Source organism: Strix aluco, chromosome 3 (genome assembly GCF_031877795.1).
Source record: "Strix aluco isolate bStrAlu1 chromosome 3, bStrAlu1.hap1, whole genome shotgun sequence".
Lineage (NCBI taxonomy): Eukaryota > Metazoa > Chordata > Aves > Strigiformes > Strigidae > Strix > Strix aluco.
This window is the reverse complement of record NC_133933.1, coordinates 124,325,553-124,351,181: the sequence shown is the minus strand read 5'-3', so window position 1 is coordinate 124,351,181 and position 25,629 is coordinate 124,325,553. Positions and strand designations below refer to the sequence as shown.

Genomic DNA, 25,629 nt, shown 5'->3' with positions numbered 1-25,629 from the left:
ACTTTACGCAGCTGCCTCCCCTCCTTTTTGCTAGACCTCCTCACTGGAAGCTCCTACAGGAATGCTTCACCCTGTGACGCTCGAGCTTTCTGCAGTGTGGCTCCTCTCCAACATACTCTCCTCCTGTGCTTCTGACTAGACTTAAAACACCTAATATACCTAAGATGATCAAATGACCAAGTCGCTTTGTGTGATCATCCTGTCCTCATCATTACTTACCTCCTCAGTCTTTGTTATCCATAGATTTTATCTGCCAGGAGCAAGACATCTGAACACAATGCTGAGAGTTGAGACTCCCAATATCTAATCCTAGTTCTGATAATTATATGTTATGTAGCCTAGAGCAGTTACTTAAGTCTTCCTGCCAAGGTCTCCTAACCTGCAGAATGGTGGCAATAATGCTATTTTCCCAGCAGAGTTAAGAGTAAGTGAAACTTTACAGCATTTGGAATTGAAGAACAGTATAAATAAATGCTAAATATATTTATTCCCATAAATAAATAATGAGTATCTAGGTCACTGCAGCATCTGATTTATTTTATTTGCATCACACGATCCAGTAAGTTCTTTGTAATAATAACATCAGGTCAGTTGAAGCAATTTTGTTTCACAAATTCTTAGATACAAAAATGGACAGTAAAAACATCTGCTTACAGCAGCTCAGGAGGGAGATGAAACCAAACTCACCCAAAAACTTAAAGATAAAAAACTACTTAAGAGAAATGTAACTTAGAAGTGGTACAAAACAGTCCACCTATCAATAATGTTAGTTATTCACATGATAGAAATTTTTTAAAAAGGCAAACATACCCAACTATTATGACTAAGTAATTAAAGGTTCACCTGGTTCACCAGAGAGCTACTAGCTTGGGATGAAGAAAACTCAACCTCAGTTAAAAATTCAATAATATAAACGTGCATTAAAACAACCAAAAATTCCCTCCCACAATCATTACCTTCAACAAAAGGCTGAACCAAATTTCCCAAGAAGCTGCATTTGCAATGGTTATATTGCCCCTCTGCAGGAGGAAGCACCTCAGCATCAGTGTACATTGAGGACCACACAGCAGTGTTGTAGGTATTGACCGCAAAAGTAACATTCCTTTTAATCCAACAGAGCCAGCTATTTTTTCACCAGTAGGATTTGATGCAAGATTTGGCTTGATGTTTTGAGGGTTGATGATTCACTGATATTTACTTAGATTTTCTTTCTTGTATTTTTGTGGCCATCTAACACTTTAATTCAGAAAGCTCATTTCATATTTTCCAGAGGACCATATGGAAATGACAGATATACACCAAACACAGCAAAAACCAGAGACACAAGTGCTGTGAAAGACACTGTAATGAAAACAGAAACTTTTGTTTTAGTAGAGGTGAAGAAAGCAAGTTTTTCCTCTAGTGGCAACAGTCTCACAATAAAATCAGTACCTAAAGACAGTCTTTAAAGGTTATAAATTCCACAGGTATAAACCCCCTTCCTTTTGTTTTATAAACCTTTTGCAAAGCCAGGCAAAAAGGGAGACTATAAACTACAAGCTACAATTTCAAAATAGCCTTTATTATTCCTTGCCTTTGGAAAAGTTTCTTTTTAAATCCACACGGTCTCCACCGCAGTATGAAGCTCTCTTTTTTGACTGTTTGGATGGTGGCTGTCAAGTGAATGCCCTTCTGCTTCCGAGCTCGAGGATCTCCATTAGCTGTATTAGTGTACTTCTTGACAAGGCAACTAGAGAGAACCAAATCACATATCCCCCACCCACCCACACACTTGAGTATATCTGACATTTAATTCAGCGGAGAGCAGAGGCACACATGCACATAAGTCAATAGCTAGCAGTTTTTGCCACACGATCCAAGACACCATGCCCCCAGCAATTCTACTATCAGATGAGACTGACAGGCAATTACGTCAATAACAAGCAGGAAAAAAGCCTACGACTAAGCCACGCATTAAGAAGTTTACTTAAAACCCACCACTCTCTTCACGAGCAAATTCACTTCTTTGTCCAGCTACCGTATTTCATGATATTTCCAATAAAAATAAAAAGCCAGGGCTGAACATCACATCTTTTTCTATGTGTTGCATTAAAGATACACTGCTTGTTTCAACATGTCATCTTTGGCTGGGTACAAAAATATTTGACAGCAACAAGATGTGCAGAAAAACCAGAGGGGATAACTATCTAATAAATGAGTATTCAACTGCTAGTGCTTGCTATTAATGTTTAAAATTAGAAACAATATAAAATGTTCTCATAAATAGCTGCTGGGTGAGTTAAGAAATGATTTGTGAACAGGCTAGCTAATTTTTAAATATATTTTTGGATCCAGAGCTTATGCTTTGTCTAGACTATTTTTGTCAAAGATCATAATCATAATAATAATGCTTTAAACATACTTTGTACTCATAAGAAAAACTTCTCCAACGAAGTGTGTCCTGAGCCAAGTATAATCATCACATTCCTCTGCACAGAACTTGACAGAGGGCAGCATAAACCATCTTGAGAAATGGCAGTGACGGAGGCCAGTAGAAACCACACACGAACAGCAAGGAGGACAGCACTCACTGTAATCAAAGACATACGAGCATTTTCATCCTAACATAGTCGTTACTGGTTCCAAAACACACGATTTTAGGCTAAAATTTTCTAGATATGGATTCTTTGGAATTTTTTTTTTTTTTTTTAGGAATAAACAAAAAAAACCCCCTTTCTTTTGGGGAGACAGGGACAAGGAGAAAGATCAATACCTAATACTTACAAATACCAATATCAATAGCTACAATTAATTCATATGTCGTCAACATTCCTATGCAGGCATTTGTATCTTAAATAGTTTCAGGTCCCTCTAAACGGCACCAAGGAAGAGAAAGAAGGTTTTTACCTTGTTCTTCAGACTTGGGGAACTCCCAGTGCTGTCTGCACTGAAGTCACCGCCCCAGCTAGGCCTTGGCTAATTATAGATCCATCAACCTCAGTTTTGGGGCTGATTTTTCAGCTAGCACAAAGCTCCCCGCTGCTGCATCTAGAAGTCAGTTCTTGAGCAGATAAGCTTAAAGCCATCTCAGATACATCTACCCTACATCAGAGCCATAAAACCACAATGTAGACATAGCTGGCAACAGAAAGAATGTATGATTTGCGTATCTCAGAACAGAAGTCCATAAGGAGGCATACTGCATGCTGTTACTGCTGAAAATCACTCTGTACAGCTAATTCAGCTGACATACTCTCTTGTGAAGGTGGTAAAGTCAATGAGACAGGCCTTCCCCCACTCTCTACTCAAGACGTAATCACTGGAGTAGCCGGGTGTCTTTAATCTCGACTAGAAATGAAATGTGTGTTCCTGTTTGTCACACAGAATCAAAGGATTTTACTGTGCAGACAAAAGGAACAAAAACTCTCTTAGAGGGAAAAAAACCCACCCTACTAAAGAGAGAGACAAGAAAAGAGAGAAACCCATAGTTGTTACCAGATGAACTGATAAATTCAAAGCAAAATGGAGATCAAATTGGTTTTAAGGGAGAGCCATGGAAAAGGCTATAAGCTAAAGAAGAGAGATCGAGCAACTAGAGGAAAATAAAAATCCCATGACAAATCTGAAATGAGATTTAGTGATATGGCAAAGCAAACAAAATGCCTATCTCAGTCCCTAAAGACTGCATCGCTGTGTATGTGTGGCAAAAATCATGCCAAAACATAAGACACCCCTCCAGGTTTCAGAGAAGGGTTATGCAAAGTACTCTGGAGCCAGGCATGAGGATTATAAATGCACCCAACCCTTTCCTCCATAATTTACTTTCACAGCAAGATGGGCTTGGGAGGGTAGAACAGGGAAGAGTAACAGACTAACAAAGCAATACTGAATGCCCTTTTGACGAATGTGACAGCCATCTCTCTAGCTGTCCAAGGCCAAAATATGCAATGCAGCAGGTGAGGAAGACCATAAAAAGAAATTACTTTAAAAATAAATTACTTTAAATCTATCACTTTTGAGGGAAAGTACAATGTGAGAGTACCCCTGCTAGAGAAAATAACTTCTTCTATGACCACGAGTTTTAGAAATGTCTCATATAAGCAGCTTGCTCAACAATATAATTTGAGAAGGTTTTTCTGCAAAACATGAGTGTCTTTAGGACTAACATATAGGGTAGCTACACAGATGACTACATCCAGGCTCCAAATTCACCCCAAACACCTTTGGCCATTTGGAAATCCTACTACCTTCTTAGTTTAAAACCACGTTCCTCCTGGTACTCATTTTTCACCACATCTCTTATGCAAGCTCGTTTGTTCCTTGTTTTCACAGCTTCCACACACATACACAGAGGCAAGAAAAAGACCAGAGGCATTTGAGATAGCAGTGTGCTAACTACAGGCCTCTTACCAGGTTCAAACAGATCATTGCTGCAGATTTTTAAACTTAAGTGATTAACATTTCATTTTATGTTCAATACATTTAAACACAGCCCTTCTTCCCCCAAGCCCAAAACACTCACTGTTCTGCAGAAAAAATGCTTCCTATTCATGTTCCTCTAAATGACAGTCCAGTCTGAGCCTTAGAGCAGCTTCTTCCCTGCTCTCCATGCTTATCTAGTCAAGGTCTCCTTAGAACGCCTGTCCTCACAGATATAAATATAAGGAAAAACAGGCTTTCAGTCAGTCTGAAGCTAGAGAATCAGATTGCTTAGACTATTAGTCAACTTCATTAAGTGACTTCAAAAATAAAAGTCAACCTTTTAATTTAAATTTTTCCTGGGTAAGCATTTGTTTCTAAATTTACCTTTTAAATAATAACATTAGAGAAATTTGATAGGCAAGAGAGGTTGGGAGACAGAGCAACAGAAGCAGATACACGGTCATTAGGGAAATGGAAGAAAAGAAGAAAGAGTGAGTCTGAAACATTAAAATAAGCAGCTAAATAGCATTACGTGTTTTCAGACTGGATGAACGGAAGTACAGATAAAATAGCCTATTAGAGAGCTTCAAAAGCAGTTAAGGGCATGTAAAGCCTAAGTATTTTACGAGATCCACAGAAAAAAAAAGATGAGGAAGAAGAGAGAGATTTGCTGTAATCAGATCTAGCATGAAGAACGGTAACTGATAAAGAAGATGTCTAAGTACCTAAGCTTGAATGATTTCAGATAGACGCTGCAGGGAAATGTTACTGGATGCAGTTTTATCAGAGCATACCGACACAACCACCTCTTCCTGAGGCACAGGACTGAACACATTAATTTATGCATATGGCACCAAAATAATATTGAAATATATCAGTATTACTATAAATTCTGGATATAACTCAATAGTAAGGTCATACATGCACACATATTACACACATGTAAATGTATCTTTAAGAAAATCTTACAAATAGAATAGGGTACCAGTGGACCTGGCAGCTTCAGGAGATACTCTTCACTTCAGAAGTGTGATAAACAAAATGTTTTATTTGAGCTCAACATTATTTATAACCTACAGAGACTTTCTTAGACACATATGGAATCACTGTTATAAGCCTACATGGATCTGACTAATCCATTTTCACAATTTTTACTTAACTTCTTTTTTTCCATTTGGGTGACTTCATTGAAAGACTTCTTTGTTAGATGAAGGCGGTAGGAATCCAATCAAGAGATTGTGTAAAGCTGAACTACAAGCAGCTGTGTAGAAAGATAAGACCCAGAAATATTTGAGGGGCAAGGAAACAACTTTATTATCAAGCAAGGTCTACTTTTGTAAACCCCTGATTTAGTCTTGTAAACAGTTGTAAAGCTCTTGTAAAATCCAAGACAAGGCAGAGAGACTTGAGCTGCTTTGCTACAATCAGATCTTCAAAAAAAAAAGAAAAGAAGAAAGAAAAGGCCAAATCCTAACCCTGTAAGTGATAAAGAAGCAGTAGATTTAAGAGATTATATAGGATTTAATTTTCCAAATATACGCTGGAAGAGGCAATGCTTTGGGACATATTAAAAAAAAAAGTGCAGCAACACAACAGTGTCTTCTCAGGATAGAGTTCACTATGCAAGACGCACAAATGAGACTTTTCCTCTCTGTCTCGAAATATTGTAGAGAAGTGTGTACACTTATTATTTCTGAGTACTTCGGATGGATATGGAAATCTTCTCGTTAGATAAGTAAGATAAACTAGACTATCCAACTGAAAAAAAACCCAGCCACAATGAAGAGTAAAACCATACCTTACCAATCTGGTTTCTTTTTCTCCAAGCTGGGAGAATATGGTCTTCCTAAATAAGGGGTTACTAAAATATCTATATGTGTATGTTTTATTACTAAGCTTCATGGAAATTTATCTTCAATATGATCACTTCCTATATTTCATCATTTTGCTTTCAAATGCTAATTCCTTTACAGCCTGAGTGGAGTAGATAACACATCCTGCAATTCACTGATCATGAGCGTTGGTAGGGCGAGAAAAATTCACAGCGGTCCAGAGGTGTCTGTGGTCCTGCTGCTCACACTGTTGGAACAGAAGACGAAGACCAGTCCCAACCTGAACCCTGCTCCACGCCAAATTTGGACACACAAAAAGTTACAAGGTTTATATCAGGCAAAGGGGTTTTGTTCTGGGGAAGCCCCCCCATCATCCAAGTGTCTCAGACTATTTTGGAAGGCCTTCATCCACATCCTCAGATGCACTTATTGTCAATTATAAATTGATAGAAAATATGTGAAAAATATACTAAAGAAAATTCCTGATTCCATTCCTCTCTCTTTAGGCTTTTATCAGAAAGATCTTGATCTGGTTCTCCCCCTTGGCTTGTTGCAAACACCCTCCCAAAAGCTCAGAGCAGAATTTGACCCTCACCACCCTCCATTCCCAAAAATCAATTCTAGCTGCCATTTGCTTCAGATTCTTGGGCTTTCCAAGATCCTTCTGCAACAACACGACTGCAATTTTGCACACAGTTTTCTAACTGAAAATCCACCAGAAATTTATACAAAGGCATGATAACTTTCTCAGATGTCTCTACAGGGTTCTGGGTAGCTGGCACTATCTGGAACCCAGCCTTGTTAAAAATGGGGAGAGAGAAAAACAATTTTCCTCTGTAACACTCCTGCTTGAAAAACACTGCCCAAAACATCGAGTTCCCTAATTAAATTATCTCATTAGCGTGAAAAGCAAACAAACAAAAAAACCCCAGATGCCAAAAGCTGCTATGTTAAAGGCCAGTTCATGAAAGGTTTGTGCAGAAAGACTCACATGGCAGAGCTGGTGGCCAGCACCCCGACTCAGGGCACAGTGGCTAACTGAATGTGAACTGGTGGCCCGGGTCCAAAGGTGCCCATCGGGGAGAGATAGAGGAGGGAAGACAGAGACATGACTAGATTTCTTCTGGGGAAACGGGACATCTTCTCAAAACGCATTAAGTGGTTGCCAGCACCTGACATACCTAATCTCGCCTAAGACTTCATAGTTAATAAAGCAGAAATGTAGAATAAGCTACTGTCAGTGTTGCCAAATGTCACAAATTAAATCTCACAAAATTTAATTAACAGGATCTTGGCTCTTTTGGGGCTGATTTCTTGGGGGTGGGAGGAGGAGGGGACTAGGTCTTCAGATTACATTTGGACAAGGCAGGAGAAATTTCCTTTGATTTTCTGCCGTTCTCAATTTTCCAGCCCTTGGGGAAGACTGATCAATCAGTCGAAACTATTAGAGGAGAAAGCTCTCTGCCAAGGAAAGGGTTAAATGCAGCATAATTCACAGCATAAGCTCTCTGGATCACCCATACTGCTGCAAAACTGTATAATAAAGAAACTGTACTTCAAATTTCCCTCTTAGAGGCTTTTTTTGGGTCATCCCACCCCTGTCATTGTTCACATTTAAAAAGCTTCAGCTTTTACTACTTACCAGGGGAAGCAGTAAATTTTCTCTTCCAGGACCAACGACCTCTGACCACACAGGGTTTTCCGACACGCGTTTTGTTAAAAGCAGACATATATCACTCCCCCAAATCAGGACCACATGTACACTTACATCATGAAACAGTCACTAAGCATCTGATATATAAAATGAGCTTATTGGATGCAACATTCCTCAGAAAAAAACCAAGAAACATTAAATCTACTATCACGGTCCATATCAACATGCATCCAAGAGCCTTGGAGGTTTTAACATGATGCACTTCACACTGAGGCAGGAAAGAGCGGTTATTCTGATCCTGCAATAAGAAACTGAATTTCCAGAGACTATGCAAGATCCTTACACTGAGGGGAGTAACTACCCTTTTTCCAATTTCTGGTGCCCTAAATGCGGGACTGTCGCTAACCTTCACTCATGTGTCCTCAAAAGCTACCTACCTCGCTCTTCATTTAAGGAGCTACATCCATTCTTCTCACACTTTTGGAGATTGTGAAGGCCTGGAGAGGGGAGCTTCACTGCATATTTCCACAAGATTTGTTTGCTTCATGGCACCGGTACCATTAGTATCAGTACATCAGTACCAGGTGCCCTTGTCCTGGCTGGAAATAAGGGACTTCTAGCTCACCCGGCAGACACTTAGGGCTTTGAAATCTTAAATGTTTCCTTCCTGGTGAATGTCACTGAAGTTGGCCAGAGCCCACGTTACCTGTCCATCTGCAGTCACAGCTCATCACCTCTTGTGGCCTAACCATGTTTCATAAAATGGATTGATTTTATTTTCAGTTGGTTCAATAGAATCAGTATCACTTACATCCACTTGCTGGTTTTGTTTTGTTTTGAAAGGCAATGCTTCAAGAGTTAGAGGGACAGTGCCACCATTCTAATGAATTAATACCACACCCAGTATCAAAGTTAACTGCTTCTCAGCTTGCTCCTCTGCCTTTCAAAAGCCATTCCTGTTATCACTTCTTCCACCACCTTTTCCTGCTTCTCACTTACAACTGCCACCAGCAACTCATGTTTTATCTTTTCAACAGTTGGATGAAGACTGTTTTTGAATGCAGTAAATCAGCAACCTACCTTCCCTAGGTCAGAGTTCCGAAGCTTTTAATTAGCTGCTTTAGATAAAACATGATCAAATAAGAATCAGCTCATTTCTCAAAAGCATGAACCACTCACCCTATCCCTCTCAAGATAAGTTAAATGATGTAGAAGCTTTAAAAATTACAGAAAGAAATCAAATCAAATTTGGTAAGCACCTACTTAAATATGGACTTAAGAATACCAAGAATCTAGCTAATATAATTTCAAAACTCCTAGATTTGCAAGCACTGGCCAAAATGTTTGCATTTTATCCTGAATAGCCATCATTCATTTTCGCCCAATGAAGCTGTCAAAAACTCTATATGCAGTCTTGTAGTGAGATTCTTATATACATGCCAAATGTCTGTATAGCAAACATCTGGCCTCACTTCTGTTCCATGGATTTGCCAAAGCATAAGTCCATCAGTTGTTTTTAACTTGTGACTTTTTTTTTTTTTTTTTTCTCTGCTGTGCCTCAGGTCGTTTTTCTGAAAATGAAATCATTAAAACAGGCAGAAAGAGCAGAGGAAGGAGGAGTAAGAAGAAGAGCTGTAGCATCTGAGTAATCTTCCAGTGGGACTAATTTTACTAAGTATTTGTGCTACTGCTACCAGTCAATCACTACAAGTATTATTGAGAAGCTAAAAAATATAAAATAAATTAAACTGCACTTAGCAAAGAATATTGGCATAGAATGAAGGAAAAACACATATGCTCTTCTATAAACTAGAAGCTCAGTTTACTCAAATGTCCTCAATATCAATATAAAATGTATTAACATAAAAAAAAAATAACATGCTGTTCCCTTATTTTGCATTCATTTTACATCCATACTTCTCCGAGGCAACAGATCAGAATGGTGCATTGCCTTCCCCTCAGGCCAAGTGTAATAAACAGGCAGGTGTAATATAAGGCTGCAGTGTCTCAGCTCTCCTCCCAAACAATTGATCTTCCAGGCCTACGGTGTAATTCAGTCTTGGTAGCTCCCTTCACATGCCTCATTCCTGATCGGTCAATTATTTCAAATCAAGCAGAATTAAAGTGTTATTTTTTGTGAGGGGGGATAATATTCACCAGTGACCAAAGTGAAACTAATAAACTAATTTCCCTTTACTGCCTTGGGCAAAACAGAAAAATTCAAGTCTATGAAAGAAAGACTGCAGCTGTTTCATCAGTCTGTTGCCCAAACGCGCTTGCAATTTACTATCTTTAAATTCAATTTTTGTTCACAGGAAAATTTTGGAAACAGAACACAACAAAAAACAGCGAAAAAGGAAGCAGCAAGGGTGTATGACTGTGCAAGACTGAACTGTGCAGTGTGAGCTTCCAGAATAGAGGGGCACTCTCCTGTTCTTTGAAACAGTGTATTCCTCCTGCCAGTAGCAAATTTATCCAGTAGATGTCAACACGAGCAAAAAATATCGGTAAAGCCAACCTTAACAGCAACAGCAGTCACTTCAATTTACAGGAGTGCATCAGAGGATAGTTTAATATTTGGAAGCATCGCATGCTTATTTGCTACTGTCCCATCCCTGCATCTTCCAGGATGGATCCAGCCTGGCCCATCTGTCAATAAACATATGTAAAGCAAAACAATTTGTTTTTTGCTTTTAGAATAATTTGGCCTGGTTTGCTGAAAAATGGAAAAATTCCTCATGAGCATGTGATTACTTTCAGAATAGATCAGAGGAAATTTTTCAGAGGAGGAGGAGGGTGGGCAAAATACTATGCGGTGCAAAGCAACTACTACAAGCAAAATCTTCATAGTTACTAAACATAATCTGCAGAGGTCTGTTCCCTTCTGACCTTTCGCTGCATGGTTAAGCAATGCAATGATTTCATGGATTTTGCTCTTTCCTCAAGAAGCTTCTCAGCCTACAACAGTGACCTGAGATTCCCACGCTGACCCCAGGTCAACAGATACTTGTTGTTCCTATAAGGTTTTTTTTCTTTTTTGCAATACACCAAGGACAGTCTGTTGTAAGTCTTTTAGCGTTATTATCACTCAGTAGACTGAATTTGCTGACAAGTTTTAACCATGCAAAAAACCAAGGCCATTGCTGTTGACACTTTTAAATCTACTATTAAGATCTGACTGTTTGAACAGCTTGTGTGTAGAATCTGAAGTACAGATTTCTGTTTCCTATTTGTTTATTTTTAGATAAACCTTGTGTTTCTACTCTGCACTGTTTGCATTTGGCTGCTGAGCATGCAGTAATCGCATACATTATATGCATTGCTTTAGAGACACTTCGCATCACAGCCCATCAGGTTTTTTTGGATAGATAAAGAGAAGAGAAATAACAGATCATATTCCTGATTGATTAATCTTTCCTCACATTGCCATTTCCTCATAAACATGAGGAGGAAACCCAAAAGTATGTTGTGACATCTAATAGCAAGACATTGAAGCAAATTATTTTATTACTGCTACAAAACTTACTAAGGAGTTTGTTTTCACAGAGATCTAAAACATGGCAAGGAGACATAAATGAATATATTACAGAGACATCACTTTGAGCAGTTATTCGTCATGTGTAAACATTACAGCTCTTAAGAGAAGCATATATCCTATGTAATAGCAATGCTGTAATTGCAGCTTATCTAATCAGTTTGGCCAGAAATTCAGGCTCTTTGAGAAAGCAAAAACAGTGGTCAAAAGCCGAGACTGTGAATTACCATTATTTTAAGCAATTCTTAGGCATCAACAGAAGTGGGCATGGGAAGATCAGGCAAAGGTACTGCACTCCCAGTAAATAATCCTAACAGATGATGGCATGTGAGAGAATAAAGTCACAGCTCTAAACACTGGGGAAAGACATCGAATGCAAAATCTAGCGCTGTGCGATGCGAAGCACCAGCAGCACACCCCGTTTCAGGGAGCCACGTCCTGCTCCACAGCTCTGGGTGGAGGCACGTACTACCCAAGATGGAGCCATAAATAGTTTGAAGATAAGACGTTTATCTTATGAGGCACACCGGAGTTTTGCAGCCTTGTATGAGCAATTCTTTTAATTACTGTCAACATTTTCTCTGAATCCCCGTCTCAAAGAAGCAGTGGAAACTTTTGATTTGCTGTGACACCTTGATTACTGCGTGGATGAGTCACTGCACCATTCCTGTTAGTCTTACGAATTTATAGATTTTTAAGGCCAAAAAGCACAGGAGGCTGTTATGATCGCTCTGCTCTGACTGTGAACAGCACAGCCTCCCGCCTCATGCAGCAGCCTGCCTGCCTGACAGAAATAGGTAAGGACTAGGTAAATCACACATAAAATTACAATATATGTCTAAGCTGGCCCATAAACACCTGGACAGTTCTCGCTCAATAAAAGAAAAAAAAATTTTAATTATTGATTATTGCAGTGAACTAACATACCTTTCTCATCAACATCTTTTCTCCTCGTGGTGTATCTGACCTGGGAAGGCTGCAGGGGTGGTGTCTGCAGGAGGAGGCCAGGGGTTGCCCTGTGCTGCTCACTGCTGGTTCCAGATGGTTCCATGATGGCCCCACTGCAGGGCACATCAGCCAAACTGGTGCTGCCCTGTGAAACATTTATAAGAAAGGGCAAAACCACTGCAACAGGCAGTGAAGAATGGGGAAAAAAGTGTGAGAAACAGCCCTGCTGGCACCGAGGTCAGAGAGGGAGAAGGGGGAGAAGCTGCTCCAGGTGCTGGAGCAGGGATTACCCTGCAGTCTGTGGAGAGGACCATACTGGAAGCACATTTCCACACTGCAGCCCATGGACAACCTCCTTGTCCTCTCCTCATGGGGAGGAGCCCATGCTGGAGCAGGCTCCTGGCAGGAGCTGTGGCCCGTGGAGAACCCACGCTGGAACAGGCTTATCCTGAAGGACCGTAGCCCATGGAAGGGACCCTTGTAGCTGTTCCTGAAAGACTGTATCCCATGGGAGGGACCCTTGCTGGAGCAGGGAAGAACCATGAGAAGGAAGGAGTGGCAGAGAGGAGCTGTTACAGGCTGACCGCAACACCCATTCCCCATCCTCCCACTGGGAATAGGGGGAGTGGAAGAGTTGGGAATGAGGAAGTGAAGTTGAGCTTAGGAAGAGGGGGCTGGGAGAAGTTGTTTTAGCGTTTTCCTTTCTTTCTCACCATTTTAATTGGCAATAAACTAACTTTCCCCAAGTTGAGTCTGTTTGGTAAGAGATCTCCCTGTCCTTGTCTTGACCCATGAGCTTTTTCATCTTATTTTCTCTCCCCGTACTGCAGAGGAGGGGGATTGTGAGAGTGGCTGGGTGGGGATCTGGATGCTGGCCATGGCCAACACACCATAGTGAGCAAAGTCCTGCAGCAAAAAAGAACTAAGTTTTTTTTTTTTTTTCAGAATCTCCCAAGGCAGTTCACACACTCATTCTGTGTAGTACTAGGGAGGAGGAACAGAAAGGACTGAATATTTCTGTATCTGCAATATTTTTAGTGTATATGAAAGACACCATGGGGAAGACTCCTACATTATTACGAATGCTGGATTTTTGCTTTATTACTAGCTTTGAAGACATATGTTTTATTCCCAATTTCTTACAAAATTTTGCTCCATGCATTGTATCATTATATTTTTGCCTACCCACTTGTAAATAATTTCAAAGCTGACGCAAGTATATGAGCTGCTTGGAATGATCTTCACAGATGGAGTGCTCTACCAATTGCTTTCCTGAATAAAGTACATATCCATTGTATTTCCTTGATCTTCTAGGTAAGTAATAATATACACTGAGGATGGATTAGACATACACTTCAAAATAATGCCTGTCTATAACTAGATGTCTTATTTCCCAGCATTCACATAATGGCCCCATTACATGTTTGATTACTGTGGTCAGGCTAAACAGAGTAATTTGTTTAGAAGTTTCCTTTCTTTTTTTCTTTACTAGCAGAAAAGTCCAACTTTGTCTATTTACTAAATCCTATGATTTTTCAAAGGTTATTTTCAATGGTCCCGAAGACTGCCTCTGCTAATTCTTTAGAGACAGATTCTCCAGTGCATTTCATTCAAAATTCTTAATACAGAAATTTTGCAAAATGCCCTTTCTTCTCCCACTTTGGTTTTCATTCCCAAAGTTACAGTCTCTAGCAAAATTTTCCAACACAAGGTTATCCAGTTCCTTGTATTTTAATACAATGAGAAGCATTTCTGTGGCACTCTTTGTCTTCAAAGCACTTTACAAACCTTAAATATTTAATGCCTATGGCATCCCTGTTACTCTTAGCCCCATTTTACAGGTAGGGAAACAGACTCACAGGTTAAGTGATTTTGTTTCAAGTCACATCACAAGTTACTGACAGATGTGAGACCAGAATATACGAGCTCAGGTTTTCAGTTCTGTACTCAAAACTAGACCAGCCTTGTTCTTTCACTTAAATAATAAAAAAAAAATGAAAAACCTTGCTCTTGTTCAAGGAGAATTCATCTGTCCCTTTGGAGGTTCTAAATGCAACCCAAAAAAACCACAGGAAAAGCACACCAAAATAACCCATGAGGGCAGCTACCAGCTTTGTAATCCATATCCTCCCTTTCCAGTGTTCTAGCGGGAAACCCACAAATGTACGTTATCAGAAAAGGGGACAGTATGCTTTCAAGCATTTATATACAGCCACACACACATACATCTACTCTCAACCACTACTTAAACCGAGAACAGAGACCTTCCAGCCAGAGAAGAATTTGCAATTTAAAAACTGAAGTTTCAAAATGGCATCACTAAAGAGCTTTACTATTTGATAAGAAGATTACAGTATATTCAATTGCACACAGCAAAAGCCTTTTAAAATAAAGTACAGGAATCATGAAGCCTGGCATTTGCAACAAGATAACAAGAAGCTAATCGGCCAGTGGAAAAGGTGCGCCCTGCTGCAGAGAGCATTCAGGAGCCAGTCAGGTTTCAAAACTCAAATAATGAGTGGGGTTTTTTTTAGCTTTAACATTTTTCATAATCCAAGCGGGAGGTCTAAACACAGGCTGTATGCAACATTAACTGTATTTCCCTTTAACAGGCTTCTGTGGGAACAAATGCTCAGTGTCAGGCTGGTACTATACGTCCATTTAATTGAGCTGAGAGAACTCTCCTGCCCCCGAAGAAAGCTCATCTCTTCTCTCCATGGATGCGACTATAGAGCTAGCAGATAATATCTGGCCCTCACTCATTATTTATACAACCACGTAATTATCTCCCAGAGACAACCCGTTTTGTAGAAGTTTCTTTCTGGAAACGTCATCCATTGGCTGAATGGAAAGCCAAATCCAGCCCTAAATAACCGTGACAGTGCGTGCTGTATCCACTGACAGTCAACACTAGAGTAGCCCTTGCTGTGATGCACGGGAAGCAGCACGGGAGCCTGCAGTACTGATCACATGAGAGACGTGCTCCTGGCATTACCCCCGGGTCTGTTTAAGAGTTCTCTTGGGAAATGCACACACACATGCAAAATCAACAGTACGAAAACACACTTAAGAGTTTAAGAGAAACATGGTATGGGGAGGAGCCAAAGATAAACAAAAAATAATCTGCATATTGCACAATTTCCACCTCTCTGCCATTGGGTTCTGTCTTACTGCTTACATTGCACCTGTGTCACCACATCCGAACACCCTTGATTCCCATTTAACTCTGACAAAATCTTCTGATGTTCTGATGAACTGTTGTTATCCCTCCTCTCCAGCTGATGAACTGAGGATGGAGAGAATACAGGCCAAAGCTAGAACAAAGCCTTCAGGTAGGGAGAGCAGAGCTCAGACACTATATCCAATTTAAACACGTACAAAACCCCTCAAGGCTTATGTACCTTAGAGTCTGCAGGAAACCACATATTTGCTAATAAAGGTATTTAGGTACCCAATGTCCTGCTGTTGTATAAGCCAAATGGAACATCATTTGGGCATTTATCACTGCAGGGACATTGGAAATTCCCAAATGAGGCAACCACTGCCCAAATCCCATGGTGTCATGTCATGAGCCTCTCCAAAACACACAGATGCTCTGAGTTCAGCACTGAAGGAAGGCAATACATTATGAATTGTCCTGCCGAGGGATCTGGTTTCCAGTTTTGGCTCCCTATATAATTCAAGCATGAGGCATTAAAAAAATCTGCTGGGCTCAGAGGTTTCCATGCCAGGAGCTGGATGCCGATGCACCCAGCATGGCTGTGTTCAGCACAGCATTGAGGCTAGAGCTCTCTTTTAGGTAGTACTACTTATTCTCCAGCTTTAGACTGAAGGCAAGGAGTGGGTATAATCCTCTGCTCTCTTGAGATGTCCTATGTGACTCGGATCAGCTCAACGGAGCACTGGAGCTCATTGGAGAGAGATAAGAAAAACAACCAAGTACGTGCCAAATCAGCACCATGCCCCCACCACTCTGTTAACAGAGCTTTTGGGCAGACTTAGCCTAACCCCACATCTCAGCTAAAGCCCATGAGGGAGGACACTGGTGTTTCTGCTGCCACCACTCTTTGGGAGTGAAGCCACTGCAATTTAGCAGGTGTGCCATTATCTTCCTCAGGCACGTACATGCTCAGCTACTGCACAAAGTACGTGCTTCTGCCTTCCTGGTCAGATGGAGGCTTCCCCCCCCCCCCCCCCCCCCCCATTTCATTTTTAAGATTATAGGATTTACAGAGACGCTGGTAAAATATTTTGTAGCACTGCCATAAAACAGCAGAGTGGAGGCAACAAACACATATTATGAAAGCTATGTCATTATAATATGTAGCTTTTCTGTTCTAAATTACATTGACCAGCTAAAGTACAGGTTACAGTGAAGTCTACACAAGTCATGTTGTGTCAGTAATGTGCATATGGAAAGAAAAAGAAACAACCACCTCCCCGTGGATTTTAATACACTTAGCAAAATGGCCAAGATTAAATTCCTTGGGGATGGAGAACCAAACCATATTCATGAAGTCACTGTGACTTTTTTAAAATGAGAAGTACAACTATGCAGTTGTCAACTACAGAAATATCCAGTAACACTGAATTAAAGTCTTTTTCAGGAATGTACAAAACACAGCTTGTTGTTACTGTCCGTTTTTTAATCTTGAACCACCAGTTCTCTGAAGCAGCCAAGAAAACGGCACTATCTTACTCGTTTGCCATGTAAGCACTTAAAAGTTACAGTGCCCATCCCTCCACTTTTCTGATATCACAACTTGGGGGCAGCTCAAGGCTCCTTGCCCTGGCAGCAGTCAGGTCTCGGGGTGATGGGGAAGACTTGAGGGAAGCTCAGTGAAGGAGGTTCTGAGCCAGCTTGGAGAAGCGTGGGGAGGAAGAAGGGGCAACAACAGACCACCTTCAGATGCAGCTTAAAGCTGGGATGCTGCAGCATGTAGGAAGCCCCCGTGCAGCCTTTCCTAGTTTTCTCCCCCAGTGTTGATCACTCTTTCAAGCAACTTTTTTCCTCTGTCCTTACGACATCTCCATTTCGTCTCATATTTCTACTCACCACATCCCCTTCTACCATGTGCCCCTGTTCAGGTCCCTTCCCCTCTCTGCTTCATGTCAAAGTAAGAATTCATCCAAGACGTTTCCCTGTCCCCAGACAAGACTGACCCAAACAGGCAGTTTGCAAAACTTTGTTTTTTTTACTTGGCTACTCTTATCTTTTTGACCTTTCTTTTTCCATCTTAAAATCCCTAAAGGAAACCATTAGGTGCGGAAGAGTGACTTGATGTACCAGTAATTTGGCAAGCTGACACCATTAAAAAGAAACAAAGGACTCATATCCTATTCTCAGACGTAGGGAGGAGAAAACAGAGGTGAAGAAGCAGGTGGGAATTTAGTTGTGATGAAATGGAAGTGACAAGCTTGTAATTTATTAAGCTTCTAAGCACAGTTTCCTCTGAAAACCAGGGGAAAAAGGTTCCCTCCTAAACAAGGTATTTAGCAGAAACCTTTAAGAGAACCAGCAACCCCTTTCTCTCCCCATTCAGCTATCTACTGATAATGCCTCACAGGAGACTTTAGTTTTGGACAATTAATCTTATTAGCATAGAAGGGAAAATTTCAGTGGTCAGCAGGAAAACCTGCCAATAGACCAACCATTCCTATCTGCGATGAAATTCGTGGAATTAAATCCCGCAGTGCAGTTTGTTTCAGGAGCGTCCCTGCCCTGTCCCAGTGCTTGGGTGCAAAAGTTGGGCCAAAACCGGTGATTACAATTTTGTAAGTGAAAACAAAGTACTGCCTCTCAATGGAATCATTTTAAGGATGGCATACATTAATTTCTTCTTTTCTGCATTGCCTCTGCATACCCACTGCTGGCAATGCGACAACATATAAGCACTGAATGTTTTGCTTAGTAGCTTAAGAGCTCCAAGACAGATTGTCATTTTTCTCATTCTTCCTGGGCCAAAATGTGTTTTCCCAGAAAAAAATAAATAAATCCCCTCCTCCAAAAACAAACACACCCCCCGTTCCCCCGCAGTCGTCTTCAAATTTTGAGAGGAATTGGAGTGGCACCACCCTCGGAGGAGGCAAAGGAGGGAACGCATCCTCGGGAGGTTTTTATTCTAGACAGAGAAGCTCTCCCTGAGACAGCTTTTTGCCAACTCATGGAGAGTTTGGAAAATGAAGGCAAAAGCCTCCCATTTGACTGAATTCAATGGGAAGGCAGCGCGGCGCACAGAGCACTGGGGCAATTTGCTTTTGGCAGCCTATTTTGCTAAGTAGGTGGGCTGCATTCAGAGCCAATTAGAGGTTGATGTTTTCTTCCTTAGGTACAATGCGCTGCGACACAGCTCGGACTATTCTTCCCTCCCTGCGTCTGTGTTTACTGTGGCTGTTCATTTTTACTGTTGGCAACGGGGATGTTTAATAAAGCAGGCCATTCCCTAGTTACAAACACGGTATATCATCGTTTGGTGTATGTACACATATGGTATGAAATAGAACGCTGTTAAAAGTCAAAGCAACTCCTGCCAGAAATTTTTGATGGCAGCGCTGTAAAAAAAAGCGTTGGGGCGTGATGCAGTTCTCTGTTTCCTGATACTGGGGGGAAAGGGGGAGAGACAGCATGGTGGCTTTAGATCTGAAGTTAAAAGGGGATCGCAAGAGTGGAGAAAAAGGAGCAATATCCAGATATCAAAATTCACCATTCCCGGTTCAAGGTCTAAACTTTGTTTCCGTTTGTGCTGCTCTACAAATGGAACCAAATTGGTTCTTGATCCAGCTTTTTATTTCCAGCAGCGCTAAACTACAGGCATGTTCACATCTAGGGTCTGCTTTAGTCCCGTCTCTAATTAAGGTAGTTTATTTTTTCAAACATGCTACCTGAGACCTGCTGATGTTGCTTCAGGTCATGCAGCCATGCTTCAAACTGCTTTCTAATATACCTAATAGTGCCACAGTGATGTGTTCAGCTTATTACTGTTACAGAAGCAGTAGGGTCATGGTATTCTCTGCAAAATACTTCTGTAATGGAGTGGATTAATTTAATGAATGCCATTTACTGCAGCAGAAGTGACAATGATTTGATGTTTTGTTACAATTAAGACTCATTAGCCAGTGACTTTTTTCTTAGTTGTCTGACACCATAATAGATATAACACATATCAGATACAAAAGTTCTGAACTTCTTTCTAGTCATTTTTAATAAACATGAAGGAAGTGAGAATGAAAGTCTCAGCATTCAACTGCTTAGAAGTGGCCTGCTTGAGGGATGTCACATACACCTCCCTGCACAAATTACGGGGAGAATGCAAAACCGCACACAGCTTCTATCACTGGATGGTACCTGGCATTTAAGCTTTCAACCAAACAACTGGAAGTTTAATCCAAGACATCCCATCACCTGGCTAAGATGCAAAAAGGCTTTTGAGAAAGCAGGCAGAGCCAGGTCCTGATGCTTCACTTTTAATAAGATCTCAGAGCTTCACCAAGATGGGAATCTCTGCATCCAAGAACCTGCTTGTGGAGAGACAAGTGCACCCTACCATGAGACTGATGGAAAACTCAAACTCTGTTTTAGTAATGATCCCATCTTTCTCAACCAGCGTTTGAATGCTGAAGAATGAACCCCACACGCTTCTACCACTGGAAACCTTTTTGTTCTTGGGATCACAACAACTCGTTTGCTTTTCACAAATTTTGAACAGCAGTATGCTGAATGCTCAGAAACCGAGACAAAATCCCCTACTAAATAAAAAATACATTGCCAAGCAACAACAATATTGGTCAAACCAATGTCACTAGACTCCAGGTTAAGTTTTCAGACTACAAAAAGTCAAAAGCCAAAATAATATTTTTGCAAATGCAGCATTCCCCAGGATTGCTGGGGACACAAGATCACGCTCAGCTATACAACCTGCAAGCACATCTTACTCAGCAAAGAAGTGAAGCTACCAAAGTAATTTAATTGTCCATGTCAATAGCATTTAAAATCTGGATTGCACAAATGGCATGTATATAAAAACCCCAACACTCCACAAATATCCCCCAAATCCCCAGAAAGACCCACAAATTTAAAAGATTTCATTTAAAAAATAAACTTAGGTATTAATTGAAGGAAAAAAAAATCTTAAACATACAAATTATGAACTTTTCCTTTAATATTTGGCAATGATAATTTTAAAAAATGTTTTCTGAGTCAGCGGTACCTTTTCTTTAATCAAAAAAGAACACCTAAAGTTTTCAGCTTTTAGCTAAACCTAATTCATAACCTAGTTGCGCTCAGTGCTGTATAGAAAATCAGAATACAAGGTTGTGAGTGAAAATAATTTAGCAACAGCAAAATGAACACCCCCAAAAATAAGTGCAAAAGAAACATGAAAAGTGACTTGTTTGCCTTGGAAACCTAGAATAAGAACTGCCCCCCCCCCCCCCCCCCCCCAATATTAAAACAGGCAAATAAAGTAAAAATCAATACCATATCTTACTCTTCTTGTGCAAATTCAGCATCATTCACTTCCATTCTGCCTGGGATGGACACACATGCACTTGCCAAGACAGACAGAATAACACACTGTATTGTCAAAATTTCCAGCCGATGCTGCCAATGACTTCTTCTTGATCGACATATCAAGTCATGGCAGTCTTAAGATGTAAGAAGAGAGCAAGAAGTAGGAGGGAGGAGATGACTCAGCAGGCAGGACTGGAAGCCTGAGACCCAGACGTTTTGACAGCAAAAAGCATCATGGGGGGAGCTCTTTGAAGCTTCTCCTGCCCGTAGGCTTCTCCTGCTCTTCTGAGCACATCTTTGGTAGGAAAGACTCTCCCCTAAAACTACTCGTAGAACCTGGTATTTAGACACCACTCATTGCAACCTGAAAATCAGCCATCCATGCAAATTCCCAATTCACTCTCACCTATATGCAATCTCTGTTAACTCTCCCATGCAGATGCAAACCTGAGCAGTAATGTGCTAATGAATGGAATACAAAATCTGTTTTTCCCTTCTATTGTAGAGTGAGGATAAAAATCACACTCCTGCTCCCTTATCCCATGCCAGAAGAGTTATAACCCCATGAAAATCACTTGAGTTAAAGATAAGCTGGGAGCTTCAACTTTATATTCATTTTTATCAAATCCTTGAAACTGCTTCATGGGGTTTATTTTAATAGGTATTTCTACTAACAATAATAACCCCCCTTATCTGTACTAAAGAAGAGAAAAAAAGCAGATTGCATCATAAATCTTAGTCATACCAGCTAATAATCTTCAAAATCATCCTTTTAACATGGATGGCACCTGTTAAGTCAAAGCACTTTTTTCCTGCCGTTTTAGGAATACAGTCTCATTCCAACTCCTGTTATGAAAATGGAAGGTTTTCAACAACTGCACTGGCAGCTGCAGGATCACAATATCCTTCAAGGGTCTCTGAAGCTGAGCTGTAAGCATGGCACCCCTTATCTATAATTTGAGAAAGGGGAATAAAATCTCTAAAATGCTGTGTTTAACTCCCCCAGCCCCTCATTGCGGGGCTTTGTCCCCGGGTGTTTCTAATAAAAGAGTTTCAAGTGTCAGCTGCAATGTGATTTTGTTTATTAAAAGCAGAAGAGTTATGGCAATGATTATGTCAAACCTGAACTACAAAAAGGACCACATATTTGCAATCCTTTTACATAAGGCACAATGATAAACATCATTTATTTCAAAATTGCCTATGATATGCCATACAATGTACCTTTATATATGTTTAAAGCAGTTTTATTCCAAGAGATGCACATCTGATTTCAGTGGAGGGTATGTTTTCCAAGATGCATTAAGGTCTAACTAAATTTATTTTTTAAAAAAAGAAGTGGTGTAACTTATTATAACAATGCAAACTATTATTGTCATAACAATGTAAAGTACCCATGGATTTAATACTACAAATGCTCTATTCATCACAATCTCATTTGGCAATAGTGTCATTTCACAGTATTTTATTATACAAACATTTCTCCAAAGGCGATGCCATCTCACAGAAGAGGTGCAAGAACCAGGGCACTTTCACTCCAAAGTATCTGAATTGTAGTTCTTTATCAAATTCTTTTAAAATAAATACAATCACTCCACTAGCATTTCATTCTTCTTCCAAATACAGTAAAGATGCAAAACTTTCAGCTCTACAGCGTGGAGTAAAACACAAAACTAGAGTAAATTATAATCTTGGCTGGATGGAGAAACTGAGGCAGGGAGTGACCTACTCAAAGTCACAAACTATGTCATGAACAGGGTGAAAGTAAAGGTTTGAGATGCTGATGCAGGTCTGTGGTCCAGCCACCAGGCCACACTGCTTCTCCAACTCTTAGATGGCTCTTAGACACTACCAGCTGTATTTATATTAGCTAGTTCTAATTAATGGATTAGCAGAATAGACTAACATCAAAGTCTTATCTGTAATGGGGTGGCATTGTATATGCAGATAAAGAGGTCATATGTGACATTATAAAAACGTTCAGTATTTTGATGGTTCTCTGTGAACTGACTTCTTCCTGTGTCACACTGTGAGATAACTTGGTAAAATTCCAGAGTAGAGATTACAGATAACACCCATCCAACCCCCTGGGAATTACCACCAATGCTCAGCTCCTGCTACACCCTAACTACAAGTCACTCCAACCAATAAGGAAGTCTAAACACAAGGGAGCAGTTTGGGAGCAATTCTTTAGAGTAAGCAGGCAGGAGGTAACTTTCCATTGCCTAATTTTCTGATGTAACAGAGAAATCCAGTATCACTCAGGCATAAATCAAACCGTACCGTATGCCGTGAGACTTATTTCAAATGATTCAAAAGCATTTTCTACCATCAGGGAGAAGAATTGGATCAAGACGTATTAGTATCAAAATGAATGCAAATACCTGAGTTTGAAAGCATAAACTCCCGGATATCTTCTAAATGCACCTTTTCAAAATCCTGGGTTTTTAATTTAGGCACTATGAACTAAAGTGCCTAAACTATTAAACTATATGCTCTTACTGCCTTTCTTGCAGCTTAAAAACCCCACTGACATACATGCCATACATCTCAAAGCTCAGATCACGCCACCCGCTCCTGTAAAACCCTCCACGAAGTTGCAGCTCCCCAGTCTCATCTTCAGGGCCCTGCACCCTTCGCCCCTGCTCAGTCTCCACTTTCTTCCCTCCTCACCGCCTGCTGTTGTCTTTGCTGCTCTCCTGCACTGCCCTTCTCCACGTTTCCCTCTTTCAAATCTCTGCAATCATGGAGCCTAGCAACGTTAATCTGCCACTCATTTATCATATTTCAAGCTCAGATATACAAATCCGCTTCCCTTTGTCCGTTTGGATCATTGTGATTCCATTTTGTGGTCTCGATTCCTCTTTTCTGGTCTTTTGCTTACGGGCTGTTGTTTATTACTATTTGCCTATCTGGAAGTTAATCTCTCTGAAGCCGGAGTCCTTGCCACTGCCTTTCGCCGTTCAGCATGAAGCCGGCTGCTCTGTCAGTGCTTGATAAACCATTTGTCATTCAGGCAGCGGATAATGTGGCTGCACACATGTCCATTTTAAGCAGTGTATACGAAAGTACTGAGAATATAAGTGTTAAAATAGCACTGAAGGATTTATAAATATATATGTGGAGTTTTTTTCTCCATGAGAAACACAGAAAGCAGGAGTTGCATTGCTGGGCCAGGCTTGAAGAGGTATTTAAAACTTGCAGACCCTCGCTATTTCAACAAGGGCTTCAGTGACCCTGGACTTCTGTAGAAACTCCCCTTTTGATTTCTCCAGCTGGACAACAATACTTAAAAAGACACACTGAAAGCAAGGGTCTTCAATTCTCTTTCTCAGCTTTCTTATATGTCTTATAAAGCTAACACTCCTCTTTGTTGTCCACCCACTACTGGAGGTCGATTTAATGAAATGGTTTGGAGGGGACAAGCATTAAGGACTAAGCAGAACTACAACCGCTTCTCCCTCTACGTCCTGGCAGCAGCGAAGGTGATAGTGGTAGCTACCTGCAGGTTAAATAGAAATTTCCCTTTGGTATGAACAATTCAGTTGTTCTCTATATTCTCCGGACTTCACACTGTGTGTCATGTCACTGTCTGAGGAATTATTTTTACTTTCACGCCATCTTATCTGCTGTCTGAGGTGGTCAATATTTATATGCTAAAATCTCACAACACAAGAGAGTCTTCATAGAGAAGATGAAGGGCTCCTTGCTTTAATTCCTGCTGTGTGGGAGAATTACAGCTCCATTCGGAGATTTTTGAGGTGTCAATAAAAGGAAACTTTTCAAAACACTTGTTGAAGACTTTCCTAGCAGCTCAGCACGGGAGGAGCTGGAGCTGAACCATCCTCCTGCCTGGGCTATACCCAGCAGCCAGTCCAGCTAATGGGTTTTTAATAGACTTTTAAGAACAAAACCAAGCAAACAAAAACCCCAAACCTAAACCAGAGGCAGCTAAGCAAATGTCAAGTTTTAAAACAGAGTTTTAACTTGAGTCTCCTGGTCACTTTTTCACAGGCATGTTGGGATGGCTATGGGTTAATACTGCCATAAACAAGGATACAGCTGGACAAAACAAGTAACTTCAGAGATTTCAGGAGGTTTGTGGTGAGCAGAGGCTGTTCAAGACCTCTGGGGAGAAAAAAAAAGTCAAACAAACTGCATTCACATCTTGACATTATCACCTACAGGCAGAAACCTTCCCAAACCAGAGGCTGAGGGGAAAGCACTGTGGGGTCTGGAAAAAAGGGAGACTAGCACAAGCACACAGTAAACAGACATTTTATACAGGCTGCTTTAATTTCACTAAGCAAGAGTTTGGGGTTTCACTAAAACCAGATATGCAATACATTAAACTATTTTTTTTAAAATTATTTTTAATAACTTCTTGCCCTTGCTTTTTCCTTTTTTTCTTGTGACAATCTGAGAAAAATAACAAGGAGGTCCAAGAGCGTTTCTATGTGCTTCTAACAATTTACCTGAGGGGGTAAAACAGCAAATGTTTGAGACAGGTTTTTTCAGTTAATACATTAGAACTAGTACAGAGAAAAAATTATTTGAAAATAAACAACCTCCCACCCTTATTATTGCTGTACAAACTTATTTGGACATTCAGATTTCAAAATCAAATTGGTCACAGGTTTTTTTGTTTGGAAAGTGGATTTTTGCTACCTCAATACAGTCTATATTTATTCTGAAATTAAGGCCAGCTGTACACAAACTTGCACAACAATAATTAAACTCAGTTTTTGAA

The 25,629-nt window shown here is 40.4% G+C and overlaps 1 protein-coding gene across 3 annotated transcripts in view; it reads right to left on the bottom strand.

Annotated features, from left to right (window-relative positions):
* The window catches only part of KLHL29 (kelch like family member 29), a 404,084-nt gene that overhangs the window by 253,757 nt on the left and 124,698 nt on the right, over positions 1–25,629 (bottom strand). The gene's annotated exons all lie outside the window — the stretch shown is intronic.